This window comes from Oryx dammah, unplaced genomic scaffold, assembly GCF_014754425.2.
Source record: "Oryx dammah isolate SB20612 unplaced genomic scaffold, SCBI_Odam_1.1 HiC_scaffold_18, whole genome shotgun sequence".
NCBI classification, from domain to species: Eukaryota; Metazoa; Chordata; class Mammalia; order Artiodactyla; family Bovidae; genus Oryx; species Oryx dammah.
In genome coordinates, this window is record NW_024070202.1 from 13,507,469 (window position 1) to 13,524,558 (window position 17,090).

Below are 17,090 nucleotides of genomic sequence, written 5' to 3' on the forward strand. Positions count from 1 at the left end.
TTATGCTTTTGGTGTCGTATTTAAGAACTCTTTACTTAGCCTTCAGTCACAAAGATATTTTCTAAAGGTTTTCCTTAAAAGCATTACAGTTTTACTTTTTGCATGTAGGCTTGTTTCATTTTGAGTTAATTTTTGCATGAGGCATCAGGTTTGCATCCAAATTCATTTTTCTTTCTATGAAGGGTCAATTGTTCCAGCATCATGTGTTAAAAATTCTGTTTTTCCTTCATCACGTTGGTTTTTCACCTTCATCAGAAACCTGTTGGCCGTGCTCATGAAGGTCTATTTCTGTCTTCCCTATTTTGGTCCGCTAATCTATGCAGCTGCACTTCACTGGACTGGCCATGGGAGATAACCCACATCCAAGGTCAGAGAAACCCCAGTAAGACATTTGGCACTGGAGCAGCTGTGAGGAGATACCCCACATACAAGGGCAAAGGAGAAGCCCCAGCAAGATGGTAGGAGGGGCGAATTTGTGTTTAGAATCAAATCCCATTCCAGCCAGAGAAGCTTAGAGGGCTCAAACAAACCGTGTGCACACCAGGACCCAGGGACCCCACAGAGACTGAGACAGAACTGTGTCTGAGCATCTGCTGTGGAGGTACGGGTTGGTGGTGGTCTGCGCAGGGACAGGGGCCCTGGGTGCAGCAGACTAGGGTGTGGCATAAGCCCTCTTGGAGGAGGTCGCCACTGACCCCACCATAGAGCTGCCAGAACTTGCACAGGACTGGGAAATAGACTCTCAGAGGGCACAACAGAAGCCCGTGCACCAGGACCCAGAAGAAAGAAGCAGCGGCCCCACAGGAGACTGCCCCGGACTTGCCTGTGGGTGTCGGGGAGTCTCCGGCGGGGGCGGGGGTCAGTGGTGGCCTGCTGCGGGGCTGGGGGCACTGAGCTGCGGGGCTGGGGGCACTGAGCTGCGGGGCTGGGGGCTCTGAGCTGCGGGGCTGGGGGCACTGAGCTGCGGGGCTGGGGGCACTGAGCTGCGGGGCGGGGGGCTCTGAGCTGCGGGGTTGGGGGCACTGAGCTGCGGGGCGGGGGGCACGGAGTGTACCACTACATGCAATGGGCCTTTTGAGGGGGGTCACCTCCACCTTCATTGCCTCCATCACAGTTTGAGTGAGTGAGTGAGTGAAACTGCTCAGTCGTGTCCAGCTCTTTGTGACCTCGTGGACTGTAGCCCACCAGGCTCCTCCATCCATGGGATTCCCCAGGCAAGAATACTGGAGTGGGCTGCCATTTCCTTCTCCAAGGGATCTTCCTGACCCAGGGATAGAACCCAGGTCTCCCGCATTGCAGGCAGATGCTTTAACCTCTGAGCCACCAGGGAAGCCACCATTGTTTGGCCCCAGATAAATAGAAGGAAAGGAACACGGCTCCACCCATCAACAGAAAACTGGATTAAAGGTTTACAGAGCATGGGTCAGAACAAGACCTAGTTTCCCCCTCAGTCAGTCTCTCCCACCAGGAAGCTTTCAGAAGCCTCTTATCCTTCTCCATCAGCAGACAGACTGAAAACCACAATCACAGAAAACTAACCAATCTGATCACATGGAACACAGCCTTGTCTAACTCAGTGAAACTATGAGCCATGCTGTGCAGGGCCACCTAAGATGGGCAGCTCATGGTGGAGAGTTCTGACAGAATGTGGTCCACTGGAGAAGGGAATGGCAAAGCACTTCAGTATTCCTGCCTTGAGAACCCCATGAACAGTATGAAAAGGCAAAAAGATAGGACACTGAAAGATGAACTCCCCAGGTGGGTAATATGCTACTGGAGATCAGTGGAGAAATAACTCCAGAAAGAATGAAGAGACGGAGCCAAAGTAAAAACAACACCCAGTTGTGGATGTGACTAGTGATGGAAGCAAGGTCCAATGCTGTAAAGAGCAATATTGCATAGGAACCTGGAATGTCAGGTCCATGAATCAAGGCAAATTGGAAGTGGTCAAACAGGAGATGGCAAGGGTGAAAGTCGATATTTTAGGAGTCAGTGAATTAAAATGGACTGGAAAGGGTGAATTTAACTCTGATGACTATTATATCTACTACTGGGGGAAAGAATTCCTTATAAGAAATGGAGTAGCCATCATGGTCAACAAAAGAGTCTGAAATGCAGTACTTGGATGCAATCTCAAAATGACAGAATGACAGAATGATCTTTGTTCATTTCTAAGGTGAAACATTCAATATAGCAGTAATCCAAGTCTATGCCCCAACCAGTAATGCTGAAGAACCTGAAGTTAAAGAGTTCTATGAAGACCTACAAGAAGTTCAAGAACTAACACCCAAAAAAAGATGTCCTTTTCATTATAAGGAACTGGAATGCAAAAGTAGGAAGTCAAGAAATACCTGGAGTAATAGGCACATTTCGCCTTGGAGTACAGAATGAAGCAGGCCAAAGGCTAATAGCGTTTTGCCAAGAGAAGACACTGGTCATAGCAAACACACTCTTCCAACAACACAAGAGAAAACTCTACACATGGACATCACCAGATGGTCAACACCAAAATCAGATTGATTATATTCTTTGCAGCCAAAGATGGAGAAGCTCTATACAGTCAGCAAAAACAAGACCAGGAGCTGACTGTGGCTCAGATCATGAACTCCTTATTGCCAAATTCAGACTTAACTTTAAAAAGTAGGGAAAACCACTAGACCATTCAAGTATGACCTAAGTCAAATCCCTAACGATTATACAGTGGAAGTGAGAAATAGATTTAAGGGACTAGATTTGATAGACAGAGTGCCTGATGAACAATGGACGGAGGTTCATGACATTGTACAGGAGACAAGGAGCAAGACCATCCCCAAGAAAAAGAAATGCTGCTGCTAAGTCCATTCAGTCGTGTCCGACTCTGTGCGACCCCATAGACGGCAGCCCACCAGGCTCCCTCGTCCCTGGGATTCTCCAGGCAAGAACACTGGAGTGGGTTGCCATTTCCTTCTCCAATGCATGAAAGTGAAAACTGAAAGTGAAGTCGCTCAGTCGTGTCCGACTCTTCGAAACCCCATGGACTGCAGCCTACCAGGCTCCTCTGTCCGTGGGATTTTCCAGGCAAGAGTACTAGAGTGGGGTGCCATCAAAAGAAATAGGAAAAGGCAAAATGGCAGTCTGAGGAGGCCTTACAAATAGCTGTGAAAAGCAAAGGAGAAAAGGGAAGATATACCTATTTGAATGCAGAGTTAAGAAAGAATAGCAAAGAGAGATAAGAAAGCCTTCCACAGTGATCAGTGCAAAGAAATAGAGGAAAACAACAGAACAGGAAAGTCTAGAGATCTCTTCAAGAAAATTAGAGATACCAAGGGAATATTTCCTTCAAAGATGGGCTCAATAAAGGACAGAAACAGTATGGACATAACAGAAGCAGAAGATATGAAGAAGAGGTGGCAAGAATACACAGAAGAACTGTACAAAAAAGATCTTCACAACCAAGATAATTACGATGGTATGATCACTCACCTAGAGCCAGACATCTTGGAATGTGAAGTCAAGTGGGCCTTAGGAAGCATCACTATGAACAAAGCTAGTGGAGGTGATGGAATTCCAGTTGAGCTGTTTCAAATCCTGAAAGATGATGCTGTGAAAGTGCTGCACTCAATATGCCAGCAAATTTGGAAAACTCAGCAGTGGCCACAGGACTGGAAAAGGTCAGTTTTCATTCCAATCCCAAAGAAAGGCAGTGCCAAAGAATGCTCAAACTATCACACAATTGCACTCATCTCACACGCTACTAAAGTAATCCTCAAAATTCTACAAGCCAGGCTTCAACAGTATGTGAACCATGAACTTCCAGATGTTCAAGCTTGTTTTAGAAAAGGCAGAGGAAACAATGATCAAATTGCCAACATCCATTGCATCATCAGAAAAGGAAGAGAGTTCCAGAAAAACATCCATCTCTGCTTTATTGACTATGCCAAAGCCTTTGACTGTGTGGATCACAATAAACTGTGGAAAATTCTGAAAGAGATGGAAATACCAGACCACCTAACCTGCCTCTTGAGAAATCTGTATGCAGGTCAGGAAGCAACAGTTAGAACTGGACATGGAACAACAGACTGGTTCCAAATAGGAAAAGGAGTACGTCAAGGCTGTATATTGTCACCCTGCTTATTTAACTTATATGCAGAGTACATCATGAGAAACACTGGGCTGGATGAAGCACAAGCTAGAATCAAGATTGCCAGGAGAAATATCAATAACCTCAGATATGCAGATGACACCACCCTTATGGCAGAAAGCGAAGAAGAACTAAAGAGCCTCTTGGTGACAGTGAAAGAGGAGAGTGACAAAGTTGGCTTAAAGCTCAACATTCAGAAAACTAAGATCATGGCATCCAGTTAGTCCCATCACTTCATGGCAAATAGATGGGGAAACAGTGGAAACAGTGTCAGACTTTATTTTTCTGGGCTCCAAAATCACTGCAGTCATGAAATTAAAAGACGCTTACTCTTAGGGAGAAAAATTATGACCAACCTAGAGAGCATATTAAAAAGCAGAAACATTACTTTGCCAAAAAAGGTCTGTCTCATCAAAGCTATGGTTTTTCCAGTAGACATGTATGGATGTTAGAGCTGGACTATAAACAAAGCTGAGCACAGAAGAATTGATGCTTTTGAACTGTGGTGTTGGAGAAGACTCTTGAGAGTCCCTTGGACTGCAAGGAGATCCAACGAGTCCTTTCTAAAGGAAGTCAGTCCTACGTATTCATTAGAAGGACTGATGTTGAAGCTGAATCTCCAATACTTTGGCCACCTGATGCAAAGAACTGACTCATTTGAAAAGACCCTGATCCTGGGCAAGATTGAAGGCAGGAGGAGAAGGGGACGACAGAGGATGAGATGGTTGGATGGCATCACTGACTCAATGGACATGAGTTTGAGTAAACTCAGGGAGCTGGTGATGGACAGGGAGGCCTGGCATGCTGCAGTCCATGGGGTCGCAAAGAGTTGGACACAACCACACAACTGAACTGAACTGAATCTAAGTGTTTATACTTCTATAAACCTCTTTATTACTGCAGTCATACAGTAAATCTTAAATCAAAGTATTCTTATTTCTCTAAATTTATTCTTCTTTTTCAAAAAAAGCTAACTCCAATTTATTTGCCTTTCCATATGAATTTTATATTAACATGAATTAAAAATGGGAACCCAGTACAGTATTCCTGCCTGAAGGATTCCTTGCCTGAAGTCTCCCAGAGGATCCTGGTGGGCTACAGTCCATGGGGTCCTAAACAGTTGGACGTGACTGAAGTGACTTACCACACACACATCCACAAAAAGACTGTAACAATTTTTATATGAATTGCACCAAATCTGCAGATAAATTTAGGGATATAACTGACATCTTCACTACATTGAGCAAAGTGTTTCTCTTCATTTTACTGGCACTTCTTTTATTTTATCAACATTTTGTACTTTGCCACATATCAGAAGACTGTGCTCAGTTGTGTCCGACTCTTTGTGACGCTATGGACTGTAGCCCGCCAGTCTCCTCTGTCTATGGGATTCTCCAGGCAAGAATACTGGAGTGGGTTGCCATTTCCTGCTCCAGGGGATCTTCTTGACCCAGGGGTTGAACTGGCGTCTCCTGCATTGGCAGGCCGATTCTTCACCATGGTGCCACCTGGGAAGCCCTGCTTTGTAGCATAAGTCTTATAAGTCTTTTTGTGAGACTTGTGCCTGTGCTTCATTTTTCTGCGAGATTGTATAGGTTTTGCATTTTTTATTTTGGTTTCCAATTTATTAATTCCCAACATATAGAAATATGATTGAGTTTTGGGTGTTGACCTTATATCCATCAGTTCAGTTCAGTTCAGTTCAGTCACTCAGTCGTGTCCGACTCTTTGCGACCCCATGAATCGCAGCACGCCAGGCCTCCCTGAGGCCATCACCAACTCCCGGAGTTCACTCAGACTCACGTCCATCGAGTCAGTGATGCCATCCAGCCATCTAGAGCCTGCTAAACTCATTTCTATGTTGTGCTGTGCTAAGTCACTTCAGTCATGTCTGACTCTTTGTGACCCTATGGACTGTTGCCCACCAGGCTCCTCTGTCTGTGAAATTTTCCAGTCAAGAATACTAGAGTGGGTTGTCATTCCCTCCTCCAGGGGATTTTGCCAACCCAAGGATGGAACCTGCACCTCTTACGCCTTGTGCTCTGGCAGGTGGGTTCCTGACCACTAGTACCGCCTATAGAGTGTTGTTGGTTTTGTTTTTAATGTAGACTGGGGTTCTAGAGAGTATGACCTGTGTGACAAATTCAACCCATCGTCAGGTTTGCAAATAAACTTTCATAAAAACATGCCAAATTGTTTATGTATTGCTTGTGACTGCTTTCAGGCTACAATAGCAAAGTTGAAAAGTGATGACAGAGCCCATATTACCTATTTTCAACTTAAAAACTTGTAACCTAACTACATATCATTATATTAATATTTAAAATGAGCTTCCTATTAATAGCATGTAGTTTAGTCATAGTTTTTATCCAATTTCTTACTGTGTTATCTAAGTATATATATATATAAGGCAACATTATCATTTTTCTTTCAATTATCTAATATTAATAATTTTAAAGACTCATAAGAAGATTGATATTTTGTTTTATTTACCCATTTCATTGTTCTTCATTACTGATGTTCTCGGTTTTTTGTATTACTATTTTCTTCCTGTTGTAGCAATTTCTTTTTTTTATTTTTTAATTGAAAGATAATTGCTTTACAGAATTTTCTTGTTTTCTGTCAAACCTCAACAGGAATCAGCTGTAGGTGTACATATGTCCCCTCCCTCTTGAACCTCCCTCCTGTCTCCCTCCCCTTCCCATCGCTCTAAGTTGATACCGAGCCCCTGGTTGAGTTTCCTGAGACATACAGCACATTCCCATTAGCTATCTATTTTACAGATGGTAATTCTTTTAATAGAAATACTTGATTCCTTTTATCTGTATTTTAGAACCACAAACCTGGCATCTTCTAGTATTTCATTTAATTTTTCCAGATAATCAAAATTTATACCCTTTAAAAAAAATTTAATTGGAGGCTAATTACTTTGCAATATTGTGGTGGTTTTGCCACACATTGACATGGATCAGCCATGGGTGTACATGTGTCCCCATCTTGAACCCCCCTCCCACCTCCCTCTCCACCCCATCCTCTGGGCTGTCCCAGAGCACCGGCTTTGAGTGCCCTGTTTCAGGCATCGAACTTGCTCTGGTCATCTATTTTACATATGGTAATATACATGTTTCAATAGTAGTTCTTTTAGACTAGGTCTGCTGACAACAAATTCTTTTTATTTTAATCCAAGAATGTCTCTATTTCACCTTTTATCTTGATAGGTATTTTTGCTAGATATAAAATTACGGGCTGATAGTTGTTATCTTTTAGCAAAAGAATCAGGAAGAAACAGACAATTTGAACAGACTGATCACTAGTAGTGAAATTGAATTAGTCATAAAAATACTCCCAGTGTTGAGGAGGAGAGAGAACAACTTGAATTCTCATCATTGTTGGTGAGAATGCAAAATGACATAACCACTCTGGAAAACATTTTGGTGGTGTCTTACAGAGTTTAATACCCTTATCACATAACCCAACAGTCCTACCCCTACATTCACACAGAAATTAAGCACTGAATGTTTATAGTGTTTATTTATAATCACCCAGAGTGGAGGCCACCTAAATATCCTTCCACTGTGATTGGATAGCCAAATCGTGTTATATCTATGCAACAGGATCCTGTCTAGCAATGAAAATGAACAAACTCCTGACAAAATGACGCGAGCATTAAGCTAAATGAAAGACGCTAACTCAAAAATGACAATACTCCATATTCCATTTGCATGATATTCAGGAAAAGATGAAACTCTGGAGGCAGAAAAATCAGTGGTTGCAGAGGCTGGAGGTGAGAAAGGAAGGTTGACTGGAAAGTGACAGGAGGGAATTGGAGGGGTCGATGAAACTGTTCTACAACTTGATTAAGGTGATGATTATAAGAGTGTAGGCCTTCATCAAAATTCTTAGAACTACATACTAAAAACAGTGAATTTTACTTCACAGAAGTTAAGCCTTCATAAACCTAACTTTTTAAAAAAGTACACACAAAGAATTCTCTAGAGGCATTCCTCCATTCCCCCAACCTAGCAGCAAGTCTGAGACAGGCAAACTATTTCATGTTTTCCATCTGTGGACTGACTTTGATTTTGCATTTACCCTTCCAGCTAAGAGTTTACCTCCTTGGGGCCCCAGCTTCATGCAGTGGGATCCTGTCTGAATTTCCATTTTCAGAAGTCCTGAAGGTTTGCTTCCTGCTCTGATGTCCTGTGAGGCCACTGGATAGAAAGCTGGAGGTCACCTTAGTTCTGAGATGCCCTGTAAGCAGGCTGTAGCCTCTGAATTCCTCACCTTCTTAGTTACCCTCTCTACTCCTTTCTGTCCTCTGAAATTTTCTGATACTTTCCTGCCTTCATTTAAAGATTTTCAGCTTTCAGCTTCAGGAAATTAACTCTCCTGAACTAAATATTTATTTTTACATAACTTATCTAGAATTTTTAGAGCTTTTCCCTAAGAAGTAATTTTTTAAAACTATTCTGCCGTTCAATCCCTGGGTTGGGAGGATCCCCTGGAGAAGGGAACAGCTACCTGCTCCAGTATTCTGGCCTGGAGAATGCCGTGGACTGTATAGTCCATGGTGTCGCAAAGAGTTGGACACAACGGATTGACTTTCACTTTCGATTTCAATTTTTCAGGTGGCGCTAGTGGTAAAAAAAAAAAAAAAAAAACCCACCTGCCAGTGCAGGAGACGTGAGAGACCCAGGTTCAGTCCTTAGGTGGGGAAGATTCCCCTGGAGGAGGGCATGGCAACCTGCTCCAGCATTCCTGCCTGGAGAATCCCACGGACAGAGGAGCCTGCCAGGCCACAGTCCGTAAGATCACACAGAGACAGACACGGCAGAAACTGCGTAGCGCACAGGCAGGGTGTATTTAGTCTGTGTAGTATAATATCAAACAGCTGGAGGCTGAAAACCAGGAGACAGGCATGCTAAACTTGGCTCTGCTTGTTACCAGCTGAGTGACCCTGGACAATTTGCTCTCCTTTTTCTGTCCCTTTTATTCCATTTAGAAACGAAGAAAATGAACTAAATGCTAAGTCCTCTCCACTTAAAAAGTATATACTATAGAAAAACTGCTGGCCTGAAAATCTAGAGTCCTGAATTTTAGATTTGGCTCTGCCACTTTCTGCTTTTAGACATGTCACTTTATTTCCTGAGTCTTTGTTTCTTAATTTATGAAATGAAAGTTCCACAACATTGCAAATCAGCTGCACTTTGATACACTGTAAAAAAAAAAATCACAATATATAGTGTTGTTCATTCGCTAAGTCATGTGCGACTCTTTGTGACCCCATAACTGCAGCACATCAGGCTTCCCTGTCCTTCACTATCTCCCAGAATTTGCTCAAACTCAGTCCACTGAGTCGATGATGGCATCTAACCATCTCATCCTCTGTTGCCCCTTCTCCTCCTGCCCTCAATCTCTCCCAGCATCAGGGTCTTTTCCAATGAGTTGGCTCTTCACATCAGGTGGCCAAAGTATTGGAGCTTCAGCATCAGTTTTTCCAACGAATATTCAGGATTGATTTCCTTTAGGATTGACTGGTTTGGTCTCCTTGTAGTCCAAGGGACTCTCAAGAGTCTTCTCCAGCACCACAATTCGAAAGCATCAATTTTCGGCATTCAGCCTTCTTTATGGTCCAGCTCTCACAATGTACGATCTAAATATACACAGTTTTTATTTGTCAAGCATACTTCCATAAAGAATAAAATAAAATTTTAAATAAACTTAAAAATAAATTTTAAAAAACAATGAAAGTGGTAATATTTACCTCACAGAATTATTGTGAGAACAAAATTAGATATTATTTATAAAAATGCTTGGCATATAAAAGTTGAGTAATAAGTCTTGGGAGGATCCAAGTATATGAAATTAAATTATCTCTAGATTCTTTTTGTGTTCTAAAAGTTTATGATATCAACCAGTCAGTTCTTTAAATACATTAAAACAAAATTTTAAAGGTTTAGCTGCAGTTCTAATCTGAGCTCGCTAGAGGGCTCTGTTGCCAAACAAATCAGCGTATATTTTGCTGTTGGTTGTGGAAGTTCAGAAACTGAAGTTCCTTTGCACTTTTGAGGCAACATCACTTGATTTCCCAATTATATCCATCTTTTCTTATTCAGGTTACTGAAGAAGAATCTTCTAATACTCACCAGCAATTTTGTACTGGGAATAGGTAAGATGCTGTCTCTAACCATAATACAATTCTTTAAAAGGTGTATTTAATTCTCCCTCACTCCATTTCAAAAACCCTTAGCCCCAGATATCACCCTATTCTCTTCCAAACTAAGGTTTCTAGTCAAAATAAACAATCAAACAAAAAATAGAAGGGTGGTGGAAGAAGGAACAAAAGAAAGAAAAACAAAATTCTAAGGCAATGTTTTTCTTAAGCACTCTTGCAGTGGCACCCCACTCCAGTACTCTTGCCTGGAAAATCCCATGGATGGAGGAGCCTGGTAGGCTGCAGTCCATGCTAAGGGTCAGACACGACTGAGCGACTTCCCTTTCACTTTTCACTTTCATGCATTGGAGAAGGAAATGGCAACCCACTCCAGTGTTCTTGCCTGGAGAATCCCAGGGACGCGGGATCCTGGTGAGCTGCCGTCTATGGGGTCGCACAGAGTCAGACACGACTGAAGCGACTTAGCAGCAGCAGCAGCTTCCCCAAAGAAGTCTGTGTATTTCAGGTTGTGCCCACAACACACACGTGTTTAACGAAAACGAGCATTTCACAAAGCAGCAATTATCTTTAGAGAAGAAGGTGCACTTTTATATTCTCTATTCTGTTCCACCCTATGCTTCTTAATGGTGCTTTGCATGCATGCTCACTGGTTCAGTCGTTCAGACTCTGCGCTCCGCCCCGCACCAGGCTCCTCTGTCCATGGGATTTTCCAGGCAAGAATACTGAAGTGAGCTGCCATTTCCTCAGGGGATCCGCCCGGCTGAGGGATCGAACCCGCGTCTCCTGTGTCTTCTCCATTGGCAGGCAAATTCTTTACACTGAGCCACATGGGAAGCCTTAATGGTGCTTTGACACACTAGTTAATTTCCTGGACCACTAAGGGATGCCACCAGTAGTTTTAAAAAGTCTCCTCAAGAGTATGCAGAAACTAAAAAGAACTGGTTTGGGGTACTGTGCAATATGTACTAACTGACCTCAAAAGACTATGAAGTGACAAGTGAAAGTCACTCGGCACTACACTTGGCAAACAGTATGTGGTTCCATTTCTACAAAGAATGAGTATGCATATATACTCATTTATTTAAAGAGGTTGGGTAGGGTGCTGTGTTGGACTGTGCCTTTTTTTTTTTTTTCCAATCCAGGTTAGAGCTGTCCGTAAGGAACTTGGATAAGATTTGGAAAGCAAAAGCAAAACGGCAGCCAATCCTCTGAAGGTCATTGTGGTCAGATATGGTGATGAATTGTGGGTCAAAGCTCCCTGTCCATCTGGTCTTTCTGCTCTCTGGCCCTGATGCCTAATACCAGCTCTGAGCTGTTCAGAAGATGCTTGACTGTGGATCCACAGGGAGGAAGTTTTATGCAGAGAGAATAGCTTCCCATAGCCTCTTCCTGAGCCCACTCTACTGGTTGGACATGCCTGACTTCACTTTCTCTAAAGTTCCAGGGCTTGGCTTCCCCATCTCTGCTCCAGGCACCCTTCCAGACTTTCACTTCCTCACTAGCAACATTTTTGTTAGGTTTAATTCCTGCAATAGGCTTCCCAGGTGGTGCAGTGGTAAAGAATCTGCCCGCCGGTGCAGGAGACGTAAGAGACACGGGTTGGATCCCTGGGTCAGGAAGATCCTGTGGAGGAGGAAATGGCAACCCACTCCAGGATTCTTGCCTGGAAAATTCCATGGACAGAGGAGCCTGGCGGGCTACAGTCCACGGGGTCACAATGAGTCAGACTCGACTGAGCACAGACACAGACCTACCTTGTTGACTTAGGATAAAGCCAGATCCATTCTTTGTCATAAAAGGTTGCTGACCTGTTTGTCCCCACTAAAAAATCTGAACAAAATGCCCACTAACTTACTTCAACCAAACTTTAGTTAGACTTCTCTCCTTCCCTGGAGCCCTGTAAGTTGGCACCTCCCCCTGAGGTTAAGCCAGCATTGGAATGTGGATTGTTTGTGCTAAGTTGCTTCAGTTGTGTCTGACTTTTTGTCACCCCATGGATTGTAGCCCATCAAGCTTCTCTGTCCATGGGATCCTGCAGGCATGAATACTAGAGTGGGTTTCCATGCCCTTCTCGAGGGGATCTTCTCGACCCAGGGATCAAACCCGCATCTCCTAAGTTTTCCAGCATTGGCAGGCGGGCTCTTTACCACTAGCGCCACCTAGGAGGCCTGGAACATGGGATAATTCCTCCCTAATAACATCACCCGCGTAACTGGTCATCCCACCTGCTCATCTACTCCCCCAGCTCCTTCCTGTTCCTTCTGGCCTTGTTTACGCCTCCTGACACAATAGGCCGTCTTTCTCCCTGACCACTGAGATGCTCATAGATCTTAGGGTCAGGAGCTCTTGTTCTCCCTATGGCAACATCTCTTTCTCACTATTGGAATAGTCTTTGAATCGTCTGCTTCCTGAAGGCCAATTTTTGTTTGTTTTTTTTTTTTTATTTGACAGAAGTATAAAGGGAGAGAGACATTGCTCTGAATAAGTCAGGAGTGAGGGAAGGAGGCACCGGCTGGGAGTTGCTGGGTCGGGGAAATCTTGGAGCAAGGACACGGGAGTCCTGAGGCCACATGCTACAGGGGGGAAGGCCCTGCTTGGGCTCCTGGTCACTGCTCAGGCGACTCTGCTGTGTGGCTCTGCGGTGATCTTGTACTTAGTGTGACTGGAATCATTTGGAAGGTCGTAAAGGCACTGCTTTGCAGGAAGCTGGGTATTTGGCTGAAGGATCTGGTCCAGTGGACAGTGATACTAACAATACCAATAGCTACTAGCCATCTAACACTTAGAATGTGCCAGGAGCTGAACAATGAACTTTGCATAACTTATTTCAAATCCATACAACTCTGAAAATTGAGCCTCATTCTCCATATTTTACACCTGAAAGAACCATGTGTTTGAGGCTGTTAAATGCCTTTGCTGGATGACAGCTAGTGAGTGGGGAGTGACTTTCATGGATTCCTTATATAATAATGCTTTTGTTTGCAGTATTTCCATCGGTACTTATGCAAGCTTCTTCAACACTTCAGATGGGAAATCCACCATCACCCACCTTAAATCGTGCCCCTGGTTAGCGCCCTTGCGCTCAGCAAAAATAAATAATTTGACAGATTCTCAGTTTCTCCTGCAGGTGTCACCCTTGCCACCAGATAGGTCTTTGAGTGCTTAGAATTCCTCTCTCAGTGTTGGAACTGATCAGAAATTTTTGAGGAAGACAAAAAACTGATCATATAATTTATGCAGCCTAGATTTCAGGATCATGACTGTCACCCATAGATTTAGAGTTCCCAAGCTCCAATGGATTGGTTGTTCTCTCTTTTATATTTTCATTTTAAAGGTATTGCTTGTATTTGTGAATAGATAATAGGTCTGCAAGTTCTTAAACTGAAAAGTATAAAAATGTACAGTGAAAAATCTATCTCCCACCGCTGTCACCCATCTGCCAAGTTTTTATGCCCCAGATAGAAAAACTACTATTATTAGCTTATTGTATATCTTCCTCACGCAGTTTTACACATATGCAAACAAATACAAGTATATATTACTTTACCATATTGTTTTACACAAATAGTAGATAAGCTGTTCTGTAACTTCTCCAGATTAATATATCGAATAAGTCTTGTTCACTTTTAAACAACTATAGGATATTCCATTTATTCGCTGTATTTTAATTTATTTAATAAATTCCCTATATTTTAGGCTGATTCGATCTTTTGTCATCTAATAATAATAGTAATAATAACAATAGCATTATTGTTGTTGTCATTATATTAATAGCCAACACTCAGGTCTGGCACTGTTTCCAACAGTTTACTTCTCTTAACCCATTTAAGCCAAACCACAACATCTACAAATTGTGTTTTGATTTTCATGTTATAGATGAAGAAACAGAAGCAAGGAAAGGTCATGTGATTGGCCTGAGATTTCCTAGGCAGCAAGTGGTGGATCCAGGATAGCACAGAAAAAGACAAAGGGGGGTCACCATACTTGGAGGGTTGGAATCGTTGAGTCTATAGACGAGGGCAAGGCTGCAAAGGGTAAGCAAGGAAGAGCCGGCCACCACCATGCGAGAGAGGCGGTGTTCCTGTAGACTGGAGGTTCCCAGCGCTCAGGACCAGCACACAGTCTGCACACAAGTGTGCACAGTTGTGCCAAAGCAGAGGAGGAAAATAAGAACCTTTCTCTTCGGATTCAAAGTGGCATCCTGGGGTTCAAAAAAGAAGAACAAGAAACAAAAATGCCTCAGAAGGCCCAGGAAAATCTGTCTGACCTTATAACACATCAAAAAAAGATACGGATGCTGGTGGAAAATGCCTGCCAGACCGCAGCAGCCACTCTCACTAAGGACACCCTGCTCACATCATTACCCCTGCCTTCTAGGCCACGCTGGGGCCTAAATGGTGTCGCTGTGCGACTCGGGTTTCTGCTCAGCTGTGTCCCACTATCCTCTTTAAGGACTCTGGTGTCTGTTGTGATGACTATCACAGTCTGTTCAGGCCACTGTAAGAAAAATACCTTAGCCTGGCGGTTTCAACAATAAAGACTTATCTTTCACAGCTCTGGAGGCCGGAAAGTCAACGACAAGGGGTGGGCAGTGTGGTGCTGGCGTGAGCTGGTCTCCTTGTTCACGCACACTTTCTTCTCGCCACCTACTCTTGTGATGAAAGAAGTGAGAGAGTTTCTGGAGGGGCCTTTTAAAGGACACTAATCCCACTCAGGAAGACCCGCACCCTCAGGACCTAATCATTGCCCAAGGCCCCACCTGCTGATACCATCATGTTGGGGGTTAGGATTTCAACGTGTGCATTTTGGAGGGACACCAGCATTCAGACCTTAACCATGACCCTCCAAGCACCTTGAACCCTTGCCTTCTTGATGCCCTTTATGCCACCTAAGTGGGACTGCTGCTTGCACATATAGTGAAAAGTGAAAGTGTCAGTCACTCAGTCGTGTGCAGCCCCATGGACTGTGGCCCGCCAGGCTCCTCTGTCCATGGGATTCTCCAGGCAAGAATACTGGAGTGGGCTGCCATTCCCTCCTCCAGGAGATCTTCCTGACCCAGGGATTGAACCCGGGTCTCCTGTACTGCAGGACAGACTCTTTACCATCTGAGCCACCAGGGAAGCCCATATAGTACCTTTGTATACATTAGAATCACAGCTGGATATATTATAAACTGGGGGCCCAGAAAAAGAAAGCTGTTCCTCTTCCACCCCTGTGGTCTTCATTTTTATGGGGTGAGCAGGAGAGCAACTTTGATACTGGCCACTTTATGTGTGCAGCCTGGCAGCACCTTGACTTGAGCCTGCCCGTCACACCTCACCAGTTCCTGCCCGAGAACTTTCTACTGATGCTGTGCTGCAGGCCGGTGGTGGGAAACTGCTGGCCCTTCGTGCATGGATAGCTCATAATTCACTATTATGAGATGAGAGTCAGTGGATAAAGGGTTCTCTCTTTCCCTAGGCGTATAGTCCTGAGTTGCATTTTAGGTAGCAGACTGTATTCATTTTGTATTGCTGTTGAAACAAATTGCCACAAACTTAATGACTTAAAAAATCAAACTGTTATTTGATTGAGAGTTGCTCAATTGTGGCCAACTCTTTGCCAACTCTTTGCGACTCCACGGTCTGTAGCCCACCAGGCTCCTCTGTCCATGGGGTTCTCCAGGCAAGAATACCAGAGTGAGTAGCCAATTCCTTCTCCAGGGGATCTTCCCGATCCAGGGAACCAACCTCGGTCTCCTGCATTGTAGGCAGATTCTTTACCATTCTGAGCCACCAGGGAAACCCTCTAGTGACTTCAGTTCAGTTCAGTCGCTCAGTTGTGTCTGACTCTTTGCGACCCCATGAATCACAGCACACCAGGCCTCCCTGTCCGTCACCAACTCCCAGAGTTCACTCAAACTCACATCCATCGAGTCAGTGATGCCATCCAGCCATCTCATCCTCTGTCTCCCCTTCTCCTCCTGCCCCCAATCCCTCCCAGCATCAGAGTCTTTCCAGTGAGTCAACTCTTCGCATGAGGTGGCCCAAGTATTGAGCTTCAGCTTCAACATCAGTCCTTCCAATGAATACTCAGGACTGATTTCCTTTAGGATGGACTGGTTGGATCTTCTTGCAGTCCAAGGGACTCTCAAGAGTCTTCTCCAACACCACAGTTCAAAACAATCAATTCTTCGGTGCTCAGCTTTCTTCACAGTCCAACTCTCTTAAAATGACACAAATTTTGGCCTTGATCTGTAAGTCACAAGCCTGGTTTGGCTTCATGGGTTTCTCCATTCTGGATTCCACAAGACCAAAATCAAGGTATCTGCTGGTTTAGGCTCTTTTCTGGCTGCCCTGAATGCATTTTTTTTTTCTAGTTTTTCCTGCTTAATGACCATTGACTCTCATTCTAGCCCCCTGGATCATACTCTCCAATAAAGTATTGGCATATAAGCCTTTTTCTCAGGCTCTGGGTTTTGTTTTTTTCTTTCTGGTAAACCAGGCTGACACAGATGCTATTCAGTGTTAGCCTCTTTTTGTTGCTAGCACAATCTCAGAACCCATTCTGTATACCAGTGCTCCTAGTCACATAGGAGGTAGGTAGAGGTGGTGAAGCTGTGTAGGACCTTCAGACATTAGTTTAGTTCGTTTTGTCTTTGGCAGTTCTTTGGGACCCAAAGAATGCTGGGAATTATTAAAGGTAACCCTGCAACCTAGGAGAAAAGGTGTATGAATTTATAACAGGGCAACACAATAGGAAATATATTTTAGAAAAATCACCCTGAGATAGATGATTTAGGAGATCATATTTTTA

General features: G+C 43.8%; 1 protein-coding gene across 3 annotated transcripts in view; it reads left to right on the forward strand.

The window, feature by feature from the left end:
* The first annotated feature begins 442 nt into the window (after positions 1-442).
* DYNC1I1 (dynein cytoplasmic 1 intermediate chain 1) overlaps positions 443-17,090 on the forward strand; it is a 402,011-nt gene continuing 385,363 nt past the window's right edge. The window contains exons 1-2 of one of the 3 annotated variants that reach the window (XM_040260479.1): positions 443-458; positions 10,237-10,289. The gene's annotated coding sequence lies outside the window, so the exon portion shown is untranslated. Of the gene's footprint in view, positions 459-10,236; positions 10,290-17,090 lie in introns of those variants that run through there. The other 2 variants (XM_040260481.1, XM_040260482.1) reach the window with 2 other exon arrangements.